The following is a 15419-nucleotide window of genomic DNA, read 5'->3' on the forward strand; positions in this document are numbered from 1 at the left end:
AATTAGGGAACTCACGGCAGACCAGAATTTCAGCAGCAATTAGAGGATGTTGAGCACACTGCTTCACAGCAGATTGAATTTCCAGCAGTAAACAAAGGAATACCGAACATAGAAACTTACTAGTTATTCATGTATACTACTTACAGCAATTCAAAATCCCAGCAGTACAACAGGATTCCGAGCATAGAAAAGTTGCTAGCCATTTATGTATACTACAGCAGAAATTTATCATGTGGCAGTTTTTCCATTAAAGCAAAACTCATATAGAATACCAACATGCACATAAAAGTACTGAGCTTATAACAACCAACTGTAACAATATTACTGAGCATAAGAATACCACTGAAAATATTGAGCATATAACAATCCTGCATGCATAAAACTTCTGAGCATTTAAGCAAACATTTAACCATGCATTTAACCATCCGAATGGTTCCAGAAATTCAACAGAACCAAAAGCATCTGAACAACTTCAAAACAGCAAAACAGAAAGAGCAAAAGAATCTGTATCTCTCTAACTTCTCCTAGTTATTTAAGAAGAAAACTAATTAAATTAACTTGCAGAAATTTATTAGCAAGGTCCCCAAATCTTCCATCTCCGCCATCCACACACACATCACCAGTGTCTCCTTGTCGCCTTCTTCTATGCCATTTTAGCCTTTCCTTTATTTTTACCCATATCTGCAGTAGGAGGAAAAGTAGCATCTATAAGCTAAAAGCTTAGTAAATGCTTTCTACTCACAAAATCCGATAAGGAATGCATAAACATTAAAGAAAGCAGAGAGTACATGCTCAACATGAAAATAGCAATATAGAACTACATCATGCATCTCTAAAGGAAACAACCATTTAACTTGCTAGAATTTGCAACTTGGATAAAGGAACTTGTTCTATTTGTTTCCAAATTAATACTTTTATACTTTAAAATAATATTCAACTTTACTTGGGCCCGGCATTGTACCACTTTGCGCGCCTTTCTTAATGAGAATTGAGGTAGCTAATCCCAAAACCATTAAGACACTTCTAGACCTTATGTCTAGGGGCAACTTGGAGCCCATCCCTTGGACTTTGTGTCCGGTACATGCCCTTTTAAAAGTAAAATACTTTTCTTTATATCCTTCTTTAAATACTTCTTCTAATAAAATGCCTTGGCACTTATTTGTGTGCTTTGATTCTAAATTCTGGAATTTAGGATCAGATTGTGACTTAGTCTTTCTTTACTTGCACTTCTCTCATTTATTCATTATACGAGAGATTCTAAAGCATATATCACTATATAAGCCAGTACTTATTCAAACTAATCTCCACAGAGTTTTAAAAACAACTACACTACTGGTAAGTAACATGGTATATTGCAAACAGAATTTCAACAGTAAATAACAAAACTACATGGTCATAGATGGTAACCTTAGATAGGCTCACAGCAGTAAAAGTTTCTACACATCAAGCTTGTAACAACTAACTTATTCATGAACCTAACAATCTTTCATCATGCTGTAGCTTGAAGAAATTTATACCCACTTAAACATGCTTGAATTGTGAGGTAAACACATAAAAAAAAACATGCTGTGATAAAACAAGGGAACATCAAGATTCTGTCTGTGCACTAAAAGCTTCAAAGGATTGAAACCAAATCTTAATCCGGATTGTTAGAGCAAGGGTTGAAATCAAAACCATATGCTAGAATGAAAAAGACTGCTCTTGTTCATTACACAATAACAAAACGCAAACGAAAACCCCGAAAGCTACTCCTACCGCAGGTGAGAAGCACTTACATCCGGTTCTTGGACTTACAATCCGAAGGAAACGCTCTAGGGTTTCGGTGGAGCTCCGATTTCTCCCTTTTTCTTGTGTTTCCCGAGCTCCCCTTGCCGGAATGGTCACCCACGCGTGGAGACCGGCCGGAAAACGCCTCGCCGACGTCGAGAGGAGGAAACCCTAGCCTTGGCTGCGGTTTCGCCCGAGAGAGTCGGCGCCGTCGCGAGAGAGGAGAGGAGAAATTTCGAGAGAAAGTTTTTTTAGGTTTTCCTCTCTTAACTTAACCTCTTTTTATAACCTAGTTTGAATTCGATTCCAACTATGTTTAAATCTATTTCTCTCCATACTAGGTTAATAAAACACGTGCAGTCCAGTTGGTTAGTCGGCTCTCAACCAAACCAAGGGTCTAGGCTTCGAATCCTTATCCGCGCACCTTTTTATTTTCAAAGTTTATTTTCGGTTTCTAAAATATCGCTTAACTATGCTATAAACTTAATTCTTTCCTTATAAAGTTAACAAAAAACTTGTAGCTCAGCCGGTTGGGCTGGGTTCAGCTGAGATTCGGTTCGGGTCAAGGTCTTGGGTTCGAGTCTCCCCTTCAACGTTTTTTTATCAAAACTTCTTTCTTTTTGTAACTCTACTAAACGACCTCCAAAAATTACATAAAAATACTCTAAAAATTCCTAAAAATCTCTAGAATATTTTAAAAGTATTTCCAAATATTTTATGGACTTTTAGAACTTAAAATAAGGAAAATTGGGTCGTTACACTCAATAACCTTGAAGGGGCCCGCCCAGGGAGCTTCTAACTTGCCGACATCGCCGACCGGCTTGACTTTCTTCCAAACAAGATCGCCGACCATGAATGATCTAGGGATTACACGGCGGTTGTAATTTTACTTCATCCGCTGCCGGTACGCCATCAGCCGAACGGACGCCTTGGCTCACTCCTCGTCGACCAAATCCAGCTCCATGTTCCTCCGTTCGTTGCCATCATCATAACTACGAATCGGACGGACTCGGCCGACTTCAGCGGAATAAGCGCCTCGCCACCATACACCAAATGGAATGGTGTGGCGCCCCTTCGGAGTCGTCCGGATGGCCCCAAGACGCCTGACACTTCATCCGCCAACTTCCTCCCAAATGGTCGAGCCGAGAATCTGAAGAATTTCCGATTGGCTACTTCAGCGGCCGTTGCTTTGGGGATAAGCCACGGACGTGAAGTGTTGCTCGATGGCGTAGCTCTTGCACCAATCCTCCGGCACCTTCCCCTGTGAATTGCCGTCCGTTGTCGAAATCAGTCGGGAGGGATGCTGAACCGACAAATGATGTGTTTCCATATGAACTTTTGACCATTTGTTCGGTGATCCCGCTAGCGGCTCGGCCTCCACCCACTTGGAAAAATAATCTACCGCCACTAGTAGAAATTTCATTGTCCGGTCAACATAGGAAATGGACCAACGATATCCATTCCCCAGTCGAGCGAACACAGGCCCAGATGCCTTCATTTCCTCGGCGGTCGGTGGTAGAAGTTATGGTACTGCATGAAAGGCACGTCGACACGGTCCGGGCGGCTCCTGTAAAGTCGGCCAAAAGTACGGCGGGAGGATCTTCTTGGCAGCGATCGTCCGGGTGCCCTCCACGATCCTTGATGTACTTCTTGGAGGATGTAAGCCGAGTCCTCCGAGCTCACGTATTTCAACAACGGGGTGAGAAAGCCTTTTGTAAAGCGATCGCGATGAGTGTGAAAAGCTCTCCTCCTTAGCGGTGGGCTTCATACTCATTGGATGGTGTGGCGCCGCGGAGGAACTCTATGATGGGTGTTCTCGATCGCTCGGAATCGTGAGGCACGCCATCCGGTCGACATACACCACCAACAATACTTTTCAATTGGGGCTGAATGGCGATCGGCTTTATTGAGCTCATGAGCTTGGCTAACTCATCGGTAGCTTGATTTTCTGCTCTGGGTATCTTCTGAACAATAACTTCTCTAAAATCGGCTTTGAGCTTTTGAAGCAGCGTAGAGCTTGAGTCGAGCATTATTAATTCGAAAGTGCAGAGATCTTTTGACCAGCTGCGAATCCGAATGAGCGTTACCGGCTCCCACATAAGGCGGCAACCGACTATGAGGGCCTCGTATTACCTTCATTGTTGGTAGCTTTATAATCCAGCCGGACGGATAAGTGCATCTTTTCTTCTTGAGGGGAGAGCAACAATATTCCAATCCCGCTTCCGAGCCGAGTGGACGACCCATCCACATATATTCTCCACATAGCTTCCGGCTCCAGCCTTTGCACCTCAGTCACGAAATCGGCCAAGGATTGTGCTTTGATCGCCGAGCGGGGCTGGTATTGGATGTCAAACTCACTTAATTCCGTCGTCCATTTGATGAGCCATCCGGATGCCTCTGGATTTAGTAGGACACGTCCGAGCGGGCTATTGATTTTGACAATGATCGTATGCACCAGGAAGTATGGACGAAGGCGCCGAGCGGCCAGGATCAAAGCGAAAGCCAGCTTCTCGAGCCCAGTGTAGCGAGATTCAGCATCTTTTAAAATGTGACTAAGGAAATATACAGGCTCTTCTCTGCTCGACCTCACTAAAGCTGAGCCGATTGCATGCCCGGTTGAAGACAAGTACATATGAAGTGGCTCACCCGCAGTCGGCTTGGCTAATACCGGGAGAGAGTTCAGAAATGCCTTCAAATCTTCGAACGCCCGGTCGCATTCTTCGTCCCAGTAGAATTTTGTAGCTTTGCGTAAGATATTGAAAAAAGGAAGGCTCCGGTCGGCAGTTTTGGAGATGAACCGGGACAGAGCGGTGATCCGACCGGTCAAACGCTGCACTTCCCTTGTATTTCTTGGAGGCGGCATATCTTGTAGAGCTTTCACATTATTGGGATTTGCTTCGATTCCCCGCTCGGTCACTATGTACCCTAGAAAGCGCCCTCCTTTTGCTTTGAACAGGCACTTCTAGGGATTTAGCTTGACTCCATATTTGCGCAGAGCTCGGAAGGTTTCCTCCATGTCTTTGAAGAGATCGGCCGCTCGACCGGACTTAATGAGAATATCGTCCACATAAACTTCTAGATTCCGCCCGATCTGCTCTCTGAATACTTTATTCATCAAACGCTGATATGTGGCCCCCGCATTCTTCAATCCGAACGGCATTACATTATAGCAATAAGTGCCATCGGCCGTCACGAAGCTAACCTTTTCTTGATCTTCACGGGCGAGCGGCACTTGGTGATAGCCCTGGTAGGCGTCGAGCATACAGATTAACTCGCAGCCGGCCGTAGAGTCCACCAGCTGATCTATCCGGGGCAGAGGATAAAAATCTTTCGGGCAAGCTTTGTTGAGATCCCGAAAATCAATGCACACTCTCCACTTATTGCCTGGCTTGGAAACTAACACTACTTTAGCTAGCCAGCTTGGGAACTGCACCTCGCGTATATGGCCGGCTTTCAAAAGCTTTTCCACCTCCGCCCGGATGATGGCATTCTGCTCAGCACTGAAGTCCCTTTTTCTTTGCTTCACTGGCCGAGCGTCCGGTCGGACATGCAACTCGTGCTGCGCTATGCTCGGCGAAATTTCGGGCAGCTCATGTGTCGACCAGATGAAGACATCATGATTTCTTCGGAGGCATTGGATCAGCTCCTCTTTCTGTTTCTCCTCCAGATCGGACGCAATAAAAGTCGTGGCATCTGATCGGGTTGGGTGAATCTGCACTTCCTCTTTTTCTTCATAAATTAAAGAGGGTGGCTTTTCGGTGATGGCGTTTACCTCAATCCGGGGCGCCTTCCGAGCGGAATTGGCTTCTGCTCGGACCATCTCGATGAAGCATCGCCGAGCTGCTAGCTGATCTCCCACTTTGTCCTCCACTGGGAACTTGATCTTCTGATGGAAGGTTGAGACGACCGCTCGGAATTCGCTGAGCGCCGGTCGTCCCAAAATGACATTGTAGGAAGAGGGAGATTCAACTACCACGAAGTTTGTTGTTCTTGTCCTCCTGAGCGGCTCTTCTCCCAGCGAGGTGGCCAGCCGGATCTGTCCGACCGGCTGAACTTCATTACCAGTGAACCCATAGAGCGGAGTTGTTATGGGTAACAGCTCGGCTCGATCAATTTGCAACTGATCGAACGCCTTCTTGAATATGATGTTGACTGAGCTCCCTGTGTCAACAAATACGTGGTGAATAGTGTAATTGGCTAATACCGCTTTGATGAGCAGAGCATCGTCATGGGGTACTTCAACTCCTTCCAAGTCCCCGGGCCCGAAACTAATTTCGGGTCCTTCCGCTCGTTCTTGGCTACAGCCGACCGCATGAATCTAGAGCTGCCGGACGCTCGCCTTTCTAGCTCGGTTGGAGTCTCCTCCGGTCGGCCCGCCAGCAATAACATTGATCTCGCCTCGGGAAGTATTGCTTCTATTTTCCTCTTCCCGAGCGGATGGTCGAGACCGTTCTCTGGACGCTCGGCGATTCTCCTTCCTTGGGGAACGATGCCGATCGGGAGTCTGTTGGTGTGGCCTATCAGCTCGCGTCCGATCGGCGTCATGAGTTCTCCGTTGCCTGTCGACTGAGGGAGACCGTCGTCCGGCATTCCGGGGCGCAGGATGAGCCACGAAGGGAAGACTTCGACAATCCCTTGTGTTATGCGTATCCGTTCGGTGGAAGGAGCAAAACATCGGGGTCCATTTCTTTTTTGGCTTGGGCCGGGCGGCGGCTACCTCTTGCACGTGGGACCTGGCATGGGGGGATCGGATTGCTTCGGCCCTTGGTCCCCTGGGCGGCTGATGAACGGCATGCTGTTTCCGCTCGGCTGGAGGAGCCCGCTCGGTTGAAGTTTCTTTTTTCCTAGCCGCCTGTGCCTCTTCCACGTTGATGTATTCGTTCGCCCGGTGTAGCATGTGATCATAGTCTCGGGGCGGCTTTCGGATGAGCGATCGGAAGAAATCCCCATCCACCAGGCCTTGTGTGAAGGCATTCATCATGGTTTCCGAGGTGGCCGTTGGAATGTCCATCGCCACTTGGTTGAACCGCTGGATGTAAGCTCGAAGCGATTCACGGGCTTCTTGCTTGATGGTGAACAGGCTCACACTCGTTTTCTGGTAGCGTCGACTGCTCGCAAAATGGTGGAGGAAGGCCGTTCGGAAATCTTTGAAGCTCGTGATGGATCCGTCCGGCAATCTCCGAAACCACCGTTGAGCCGATCCCGAGAGAGTGGTAAGAAAAACTCGGCACTTTACTCCATCTGTGTATTGATGGAGAGTAGCTGTGTTATCAAACTTACCCAGATGATCATCTGGGTCGGTTGTCCCATTGTACTCGTCGATCGTCGGAGGCACGTAGTGCTTTGGCAGAGGGTCTCGTAGAATAACCTCCGAAAATTGGCGATTGATCCGCTCGGGCGATGCGTCCGCTCGGGGGGCTTTCCCCTTTTTGTCATCTCGCCTAGGCATTTCCTCCGAAGAAGATCCCCTATCCCTATGAGCTGGTGCGGCTTCAGGGGTGCGGAATAGGGCTCGATGAAATGCAACAGTGTTCGGCGGTGCTTCCGCTCGACCACCAGACGCCGATGTTGCTTGCTGCTCCGGCCGTTCGGCTGTGGCTTTTTGTTTTTGCTCCACGAGCTTGGCGGCCCTTATCTCGATCAGAGCGTCAAGTTCCTCGTTCGAGAGCGTCACCACGTGTTGTCGTCCAGCCTCGTCCATGGCTGCCGATCGGATGCAAGAGAGTTCCCACAGACGGCGCCAAATTGATCCTGTCCGAATCGCCGAACCAAAGGACGCTGGGCACGTGGCGCACTCCTAGTCGATGGTGTAAGCCTCCGTCTGGTCGCACGAATCTCCGGCGAACCTGCACAGAAGTCGGGCCGGGAAGGGGTTCCCGGCGGCGACCCTCCGACGCTCAAGTCAGGTAAGCGGGTGGTGGAAAAAGTGGCTCCGAAGCTTGTAAAATGCGTACCTCCGGCGAAGTAAGAGGCTCTTTATATAGAGCGGTGAAAGAATTAATGCACGTCCACCGAGGTGCATACGTGTCCGCTACCCATACCTCGGTATGTACCTGTCAGAGAGCTTACCTGACACCATACCGCTACAGTTCAATCACGTCTTCGATGGGACAACAGAACACCTTGTTGTCAGACTTAGAGTATGGCCTAGCCACAGGACTTGACGGCTGTCAGAAGATGTTCCTATCCTTCGCCCACCGCCCGGCTGGGACGTTCGTCCGCCGGCCGGCGCGAAGAGCGTCGTCCGGACGGCCTTAATTCCCGGCGCCAGCCGGCCGGCGCGCCCATTATGTCCTGTTTTCTCTTAGGCCTTCCGCTCGGTCATTATTTACTATTTCATTGAGCATCGGAACCTCGACCCCTGTCAGGGTGTCTTTCACTATCAGACGTTTACGGGCAGGCCGATCGGCCTGCCCTTTTTTCATGCGTCCGGTCGGCTCACCCTTCTTCGACGGACCACCTGGCCCTTTGACCTCCACGTGGCGTTGACCCCTCGTTAGGGGGTCCCGGGCTCTTACCACCGGATCAGCAAGTAAAATCCGAATGGACTTAAGCATTGCAACTGGTAAAAAAGTTTCATCATAGTCTATACCATGAATTTGCTTGAAACCTTTAGCTACCAATCTACCTTTATAGGTATGCTTATGTCAATCCATGTCAGTCTTCACTTTGAAGACCCACTTACACCCAATAAGTTTGATCCCTTCAGGTGGATCAACCAAAGTCCACACTTGGTTAGTGTAAGGGTCCATGCAAGAGCCATGCAAGGGGTGTATGAGAACCACATGCCCATGACATGGCCGTGTCACATTTGCAGAGCCAAAGCAGTACATGGTCGTGTCCCAGACACGGCCGTGCAAGCCTACAAAAGCCAAAGCAGTACATGGTCGTGTAGATTCACACGGTCGTGCAACATTTCCAGAAGCCAAGAAAGCCCTGGCAATGTCCCAGACACGGTCGTGTAGGAGTTCCAGAGCCAGAGGCGGAGTAGGTCATGTAGATCTACATGGTCGTGCAAGGGGGCAGTAGCAGAGCATGCGACGGCCGTGTGAGCATCACACGGCTGTGTCACCTGGGTAGTGAAGGGAATGGACCAGGCCGTGTGAGCTTCACACGACCGTGTCCCGGGGCTGTGTGGCGCCCAAACCCCAGCTCTATATAAGGGTTTCTTCCTCATTTTAAAGGGAAACTCTCCCTTTTGGGAGAAATCAAGATTTGGGGCATTCCTCCACCTTCTTGGAGGGATTTTTAGGTGATCTAAGGGTGGATCTTCAACAAATCGACTCCGGGGAATGAGGATTGGATCCGAAGATGGTTCTTCATCATAGATAAGCTTTTCTTCCTTTATCTTCTTGGATTTGGGATCAAGATGCTTGTATTCTTCTTGTCTTTGGATTTCTTTTCTTGTTCTATGGATTAGATCTCTATGTTCTAGGATGGAGGGAGTATTTGTAATGTGAATTTGATGTAAACTCTTGTGGATTTGCCAAATTCCTATTTCTATTATTTTACCCTGTTTATATCTATTTGATCTTATGTGGATTGTTGTGATTGGGCTTAATTACCATACTTGATTGAATGTTTGGGTATCTTGTGGATCTTGTAGAGGTGATTCCTCACTCGATTATCCGAGGGGCGTTCATGACAGACAAGCCCATGTAAGGACGATTGAGGGATGATCTTGAGGGTGAAATAAGGGCATTCAAGGGAGTAGGATAGATTTGATGCATTAATCTTTCATATCTTGATGAGGTTGAGAAGTAATGAATTTCTATGTTGATTTTCTGAGGGACGCACGTGACAGGCAAGCCCGTGTAAGGACAACATAGGAATCATTCCTAATTGATCACATTTAGGTATATATTTTAGTCCTAGGTCGCTTGTCTATTGCAAGAGAAAACCGGCAACCTTCTACAAATGATGGACAATTGAACAATACGATTTGGTAGATCACCTATATCAAATAACATTACAAAGAAACTGAAACTCCTAGAACAACCCTTTTATTATAGCCCTTATTCTTGTTTCTATTCTTTTATCTCTATTCTTTACTTTTCATAGTTGCACTAGTTTTCATAAATCAATTGATTAATTATTTAGCTAATTCATGTTGAGATATCTTTAGTGCTTATACCAGTCCCTGTGGATACGATATCTTTCTTTATTACTGATGACGTATCCGTATCTTACGGAACATTAACACCTAGGTATCATAAATCTAGGTACACATGACAAGTAATAAACTAAGGTACACATGCTATGTAATAAACTAGGTACACATGTCAAGTATATCTAGTAGCTAGACTTGTATCCGATAATGCATTGCATGTCACTATATAAGTACACATGACAAGAATCAAGAGGTTATGAGCATAAATGCATAACAGATAGCAATATGGGCATACTACAAGTATCAAGTAGTGACATACCAAACAGATATAAGCATAACTATTACTACTAGCTATACCCAACTACGCATATCAAAATGACAATATCAAAAGAGATAAGTCAAGGTACCCATCTCAAAAATGGAGATCGTATCCAAAATAAACTTCACGTTGTGATCCTCTCCCCAAATCAATGTCCTGCATCACATATGTAACTTATCTAATTACATATGTTACATATAGCTAAATCACATTCCGAAACCAATAGCTAATCCCACATTATTGATAAACCTTGGTTAAGTTTCCTTTATTAATCAAATCAGATCTAACCCATCAGTAACCTTAATCTAATTCGTCCAAATGATTTGATAAGGGTTAACCATAGCATCAACCCATTTGATCATCACATTAGGTTAGGTTAAACATAAACCATTTCCAAACTTACTCGAATCTAGAGACTTGATGTTGACTCACAACCGAGGATAGTTGCTGCCGGAAAGAGTGATCGGCACTAGGTGTAGCTATTGTCATCCAAACCAAATACCCCAAATCAGCAATTGATCTAGATCCTACTTAGATCGATCAAGATTAATTCAACCACCTTACCTCAACGCATAGTCACCACTATTGATTCACTGTCGGAGGAGATGGCACGGATAAATCACAAAGGGGAAGGGTCCGATGGTGGTTGCTTGGCACTGGCAGCAAGATTGGGGAGAAGGGTGCAGCTATGAACAGCAACTCCTTACTCGTGGACAGAGAGACCAGCGACAATAAATCGGGAGGAGACTGAGGGGTTAGGGCTCGCGACGTCGAAGAAAGCAAGGGGATAGATTGGCTGGAGTAGCACGGTCTAGAGGTTGGAACGACACGAATGGTAGCCCTTCCCCCTTTGCGTTGGCTCCTTCCCCTTTGGCAACGGCGTCGCCGAGCAATGGTGGTAGCGATCGGGGCGGTGCGCAAGTGTCGGCACTGGATTGATCACAAGAGAAGATCGATGCTACGGCTCAGCCTTCCCCCCTTTCCTTTGCTCGAAGATCTGCCCGCACGAGGTAGCAACTCGGGAAGAAGACAACCGGATGAACAGGGAAATCGATGGAGGAGAAGGGATGCTTAGCCGCTGGTGATCAGTTCCCTTGTGGCGTTAGCGTCGGGGAAAAGAGGTGAGGTTAGGGCACGGGGGAAGGGAAAAATCGGGATGGTTGTGTGTGGCGGTGAGAGGAGAAGAGAAGAAAAAGGAGAGAAGAAGAGGAGGAAGAGGCGTCGCGTCGGTTGGGGAAGACGAAGAGGAGAAGAAACGGCGAGGGGAGGAGATCGGGAGGAAGAGATTAGATGGTGATAAATAAAAAATGAACTTAGTTTAAATAATTAAACCTAAGGTTAATTTCTCAATCAACTCCCATTTTTTTGGGGTATTCCAAACAGGCTTTTTCCCAAGCCTAAAAATTCATCCCCTTAAACTCGTCATACGAGTTCCGATAAAATCCCAAAAAATTTCTAAAAATTCTATTAAAGTTATTTGTCCATTAAACCCTATTATTTTGTTACGGTATTTTACAAAAGCGCCTCCCAGATCTTGTAGACATATTAAAGCTCTAAGGCTCTAATATCAAATGATGCAACACAAGCGAAGATTGAGAGTTGGGTGGTTTGGAAAGTAGAAATTGGGAATGAAGTGGTAAAGGGATTGTAAAAATATAGAGATCACACCTAAGGGTTCCTAGGCGCCATACCATAGGGAGATTGTATAAAGAAATATAGAAACTTAGGTATCACACCTAAGGATTTCTAGGCATCACACCATAGAGATATTGTATCACATAACCAAAGAAAACTCTCAAAACTTTGATATCTATTTTATATTCCAGCATTATAATAGTACACATATTTATACTAAGGCTCAAAAAGGACTCAAACAATATAAATACTAGTAGATTGACTCACTAAAAAGACAAAATGATTCATAAAGACACATAGGAAACTTAAAAGACTTATATAGGAAACTTAAAAGACTCATAAATATGTTAAAATTTTCAAGCATGAGAAATTAAAACATATTGGAATTGTTGGTCATTTAATGTTGACTTTTGATTTCAAACTGAGAAATTGATGAACTTATTGTCATTTCCTAAGTAAGTTTATCATCTTTCGAAACATGCCAAATTAATAGTGAAATTTTAAAAGTTTTATTTTTACGCTTATAGATTTTTAATAGAGTTTATTACTTGTCTTCATTGTTCATACCCCAAGATGATTTTAATGTGATCAATCAATTTAAGTTAGGTTCTATTGATTTTTAACTCTGTGTCTAAGTGCATATGAACTTATGAGCACAAGAAGTCGAGCGAAAGATGCAGTTAGCGAGAAGGACGACACGGGAAAGAGTTGGCAAGCTTAGTACGTCTGAGGGATGAGGTGCTACGGAAGAGTACACCGACAGAAGAGAAGGGAGCGGGCGGTGTTTCTGAGGGACGAGAAGCCAGAGTGGAAGATTGTTCGAGAAGCAAAAGACACAGCTAGCGAGAAGGTCGGCATGAGAGAAAGCCAACGGGCTCGGTGCGTTTGAGGGATGAAAAGTTATGGAAGATTACACTAGCGGACGAGAAGGAAGCACGCGGTGATTATGAGGGATGAGAAACCGGAGCGTAAGATTGCTCGAGGAGAAGGCCGAAAGTTGGGTTCAGGTGAGCCCTATTCCAGATAGCCGAAATCACCCAAACGAGTGAAACCGAAGCGGAAGACCTAAATCGATATGAGCAAAATTGAAGCAGGAGACCGGAACCAAAAATCAGCAAAGGGCTGATCTTTGGCCCCGAGGTGCTCGAACCTGGTCAGGGCACCCAAACCAATCCGAGGCGCCCGAAACTCAAATTTCATCTAAATCGACGTGGCATTTGACCGTTACATTAGGGATCGATTTCTATCCCATTCCAGGTGCCTGGAACCCTTTCAAGCACCTCGAGCAAGGCTATATAAGCATCCCTACTCCTAGAAGCTAGGAGAATGATTGAATAGCCTAAAACGACACTTGTACACTTCTTAGTTCTTGTTTAGCTTTGTTTTTTTAGTTTTGAACGTTGTAAGAGGTTTCTTCACCTGAAGGAGAAATTAGTGCACTTTAACTTCCTTGGATTAACAACCTCCCCGGTTGTAACTAAGTAAAATCTCAGTGCCTCTTTTTTTTTTGTTTCTTCTTTATTCTTACTTATGTAAGTGTTCTTTTAATCAAGATGTAAATCCGAGAAAGGTCTTTTTATTTATTTAATTTATGCAGGGGCTATTCACCCCCCCCCCCCTCCTCTAGCCGGTCGTCAATGGTCCTAACAAGTGGTATCAGAATAAGGACGCCATAGAAGGACTAACAGCCGACTGAAGCAAGGAGATGGTCGGAGCTAACATCTACCGACCAACATTCGAGGGGGAGTTCGTGTTTTGGAAGCGACGAATGGAGGTATTTCTTAAAATAGATTTTAATATTTTATTAATAATGAAATATGGTTATGAAACACCAAAGAACACAAACGGAGAAGAAATTGAAATAACACCTCTGGACCAAAAAATAGGACGATGATTTACGTTAAACGGTAAAGTTGAATATCATCTAATAAGTGTACAACCGGTGGAGGATCTCGACAGAATCGGCAACTACCAAAGTATAAAAGAACTTTGGGAAAAGTTCTTGAAGCTCTATAAAGAACCAGTTGAAGCCGAATCTAACTCCTCGATGGACACCGAGCTGTCGTCAAATGAATCTGAGACCAAGGAAATTGCCGAGGCAGCCCTTATAACCGAATTCCTTCTTGAAGACATAGAAAACTCATCGCATATGAGCATCGATGAAAGGGGGAGAGTCTTCGGAAGAAAGCAGCTCCACAGGGGGAGCATCAAAAGTCGACAAGGTAAGTCGGGTACGGTCTCTACCTCCTGACCAATTATTTAAATTTATAAAAATATTGTCGAAAGATTCTTGCAAACTTGAAATAGAAAATAAAAAATTATTAATAAAAAATAATGAGTTAAAAATAACTTTAGTAACCGCTTATCGATTAGAGGATTTCGACATACTAAAAATATAAAATGAAATATTAAAGGAACAAATACAAACCTTAAAAATTTCTGTATGTTCACAAGTCTCTACTTTGAATTTTAGAAATTATAATGGACAAAATTGATAATTTAAATATCGTAAGGGACAAATTAGAAAATTTTCAAGAAAATATGTACCTAAAAAATTTCTTGTCAATCCGGTAAGAAGGAATCTATTTTGGATTCCAAAATTATGCTTGAATTAATTTTTTTTACTACAAAAATCCTTTTGAGTTTTAACTTGTGTTCAAAATAAATTGGATCTCATTTTTTTAGAAAGAGGAATTCAATATTCATCTTAAGGAAAAATCTTAATTTTTTCATATCATTTGATTTCTTTAAATATTTAATTATTCTGCAAGAGTTATCCCTGCTAACTTTTCTTCATCTAAGAAATTTTTTTTTAAGTTTTTCTATTGATGAATTTTCTTTGAGTTATTTAAATATAAATATTTAATATTAAGAATATTTAAATTATAAATCTTGAAAATATATATTTTTTTTGTCTAAATGAATGCTTAGTGGAGTTACTGATAAAATGGTTAATTATATAATTACTTTAAATATTTGTTAAAATTCTATTAGTTTTTTTCACCACTTAGATGTTAAAAAACTTAAAGTTTTCTTTATTTATCTATAAAGCTTTTGTCAAAAAATTTCAAAGTTATTTTTAACTTTATAAATTCAGAGTTTTTGTTAAAACTTAAACTTTCTTATTTTTCGTTAAAGTTGCCCTTAGACTTTTGAAGTACCCCATTTTTTATGTGATCAAAGGGAGAGAAGGGAAAATTAAGTCTAAGAGGAGGTAGTTTAAATTTTTAAAAGAAACTGTAAATTTAAACTTTTTGCACTTTAATTATAAATTTATTTCTTTTACTTTATGTTGGTTTACCCTAACTTAACTTCGGTTGCTCACATCAAAAAGGAGAAGATTATTGGTACCCCAAGATGGTTTTAATGTGATCAACCAAGTTAAGTTAGGTCTTGTTAGTTTTTAACCCTGTGTCTAAATGTACAGGAACTTAGGAGCATAGAAAGTCGAGCGAAAGACGTAGTTAGCGAGAAAGACGGCATGGGAGAGAGCCGACGGGCTCGGTGCATCTGGAGGAGGAGGTGCTGCGAAAGAGTACACCAGCGGACAAGAATGGAGCGTGCGGTGTTTTCGAGGGACGAGAAGGC

At 44.0% G+C, this 15419-nt stretch overlaps 1 long non-coding RNA gene across 1 annotated transcript; it reads right to left on the reverse strand.

Annotated features, from left to right (window-relative positions):
- Positions 1 to 311: 311 nt before the first annotated feature.
- Positions 312 to 11473, reverse strand: LOC122051886. The gene is made up of 4 exons (XR_006131587.1): positions 10761 to 11473; positions 10600 to 10675; positions 10285 to 10352; positions 312 to 681 (listed from the first exon to the last, which is right to left on the reverse strand). It is a non-coding gene; the product is annotated as an uncharacterized LOC122051886 (long non-coding RNA).
- Between the last annotated feature and the right edge of the window lie 3946 nt (positions 11474 to 15419).

Source organism: Zingiber officinale, chromosome 3A (genome assembly GCF_018446385.1).
Source record: "Zingiber officinale cultivar Zhangliang chromosome 3A, Zo_v1.1, whole genome shotgun sequence".
Taxonomy (NCBI): Eukaryota; Viridiplantae; Streptophyta; class Magnoliopsida; order Zingiberales; family Zingiberaceae; genus Zingiber; species Zingiber officinale.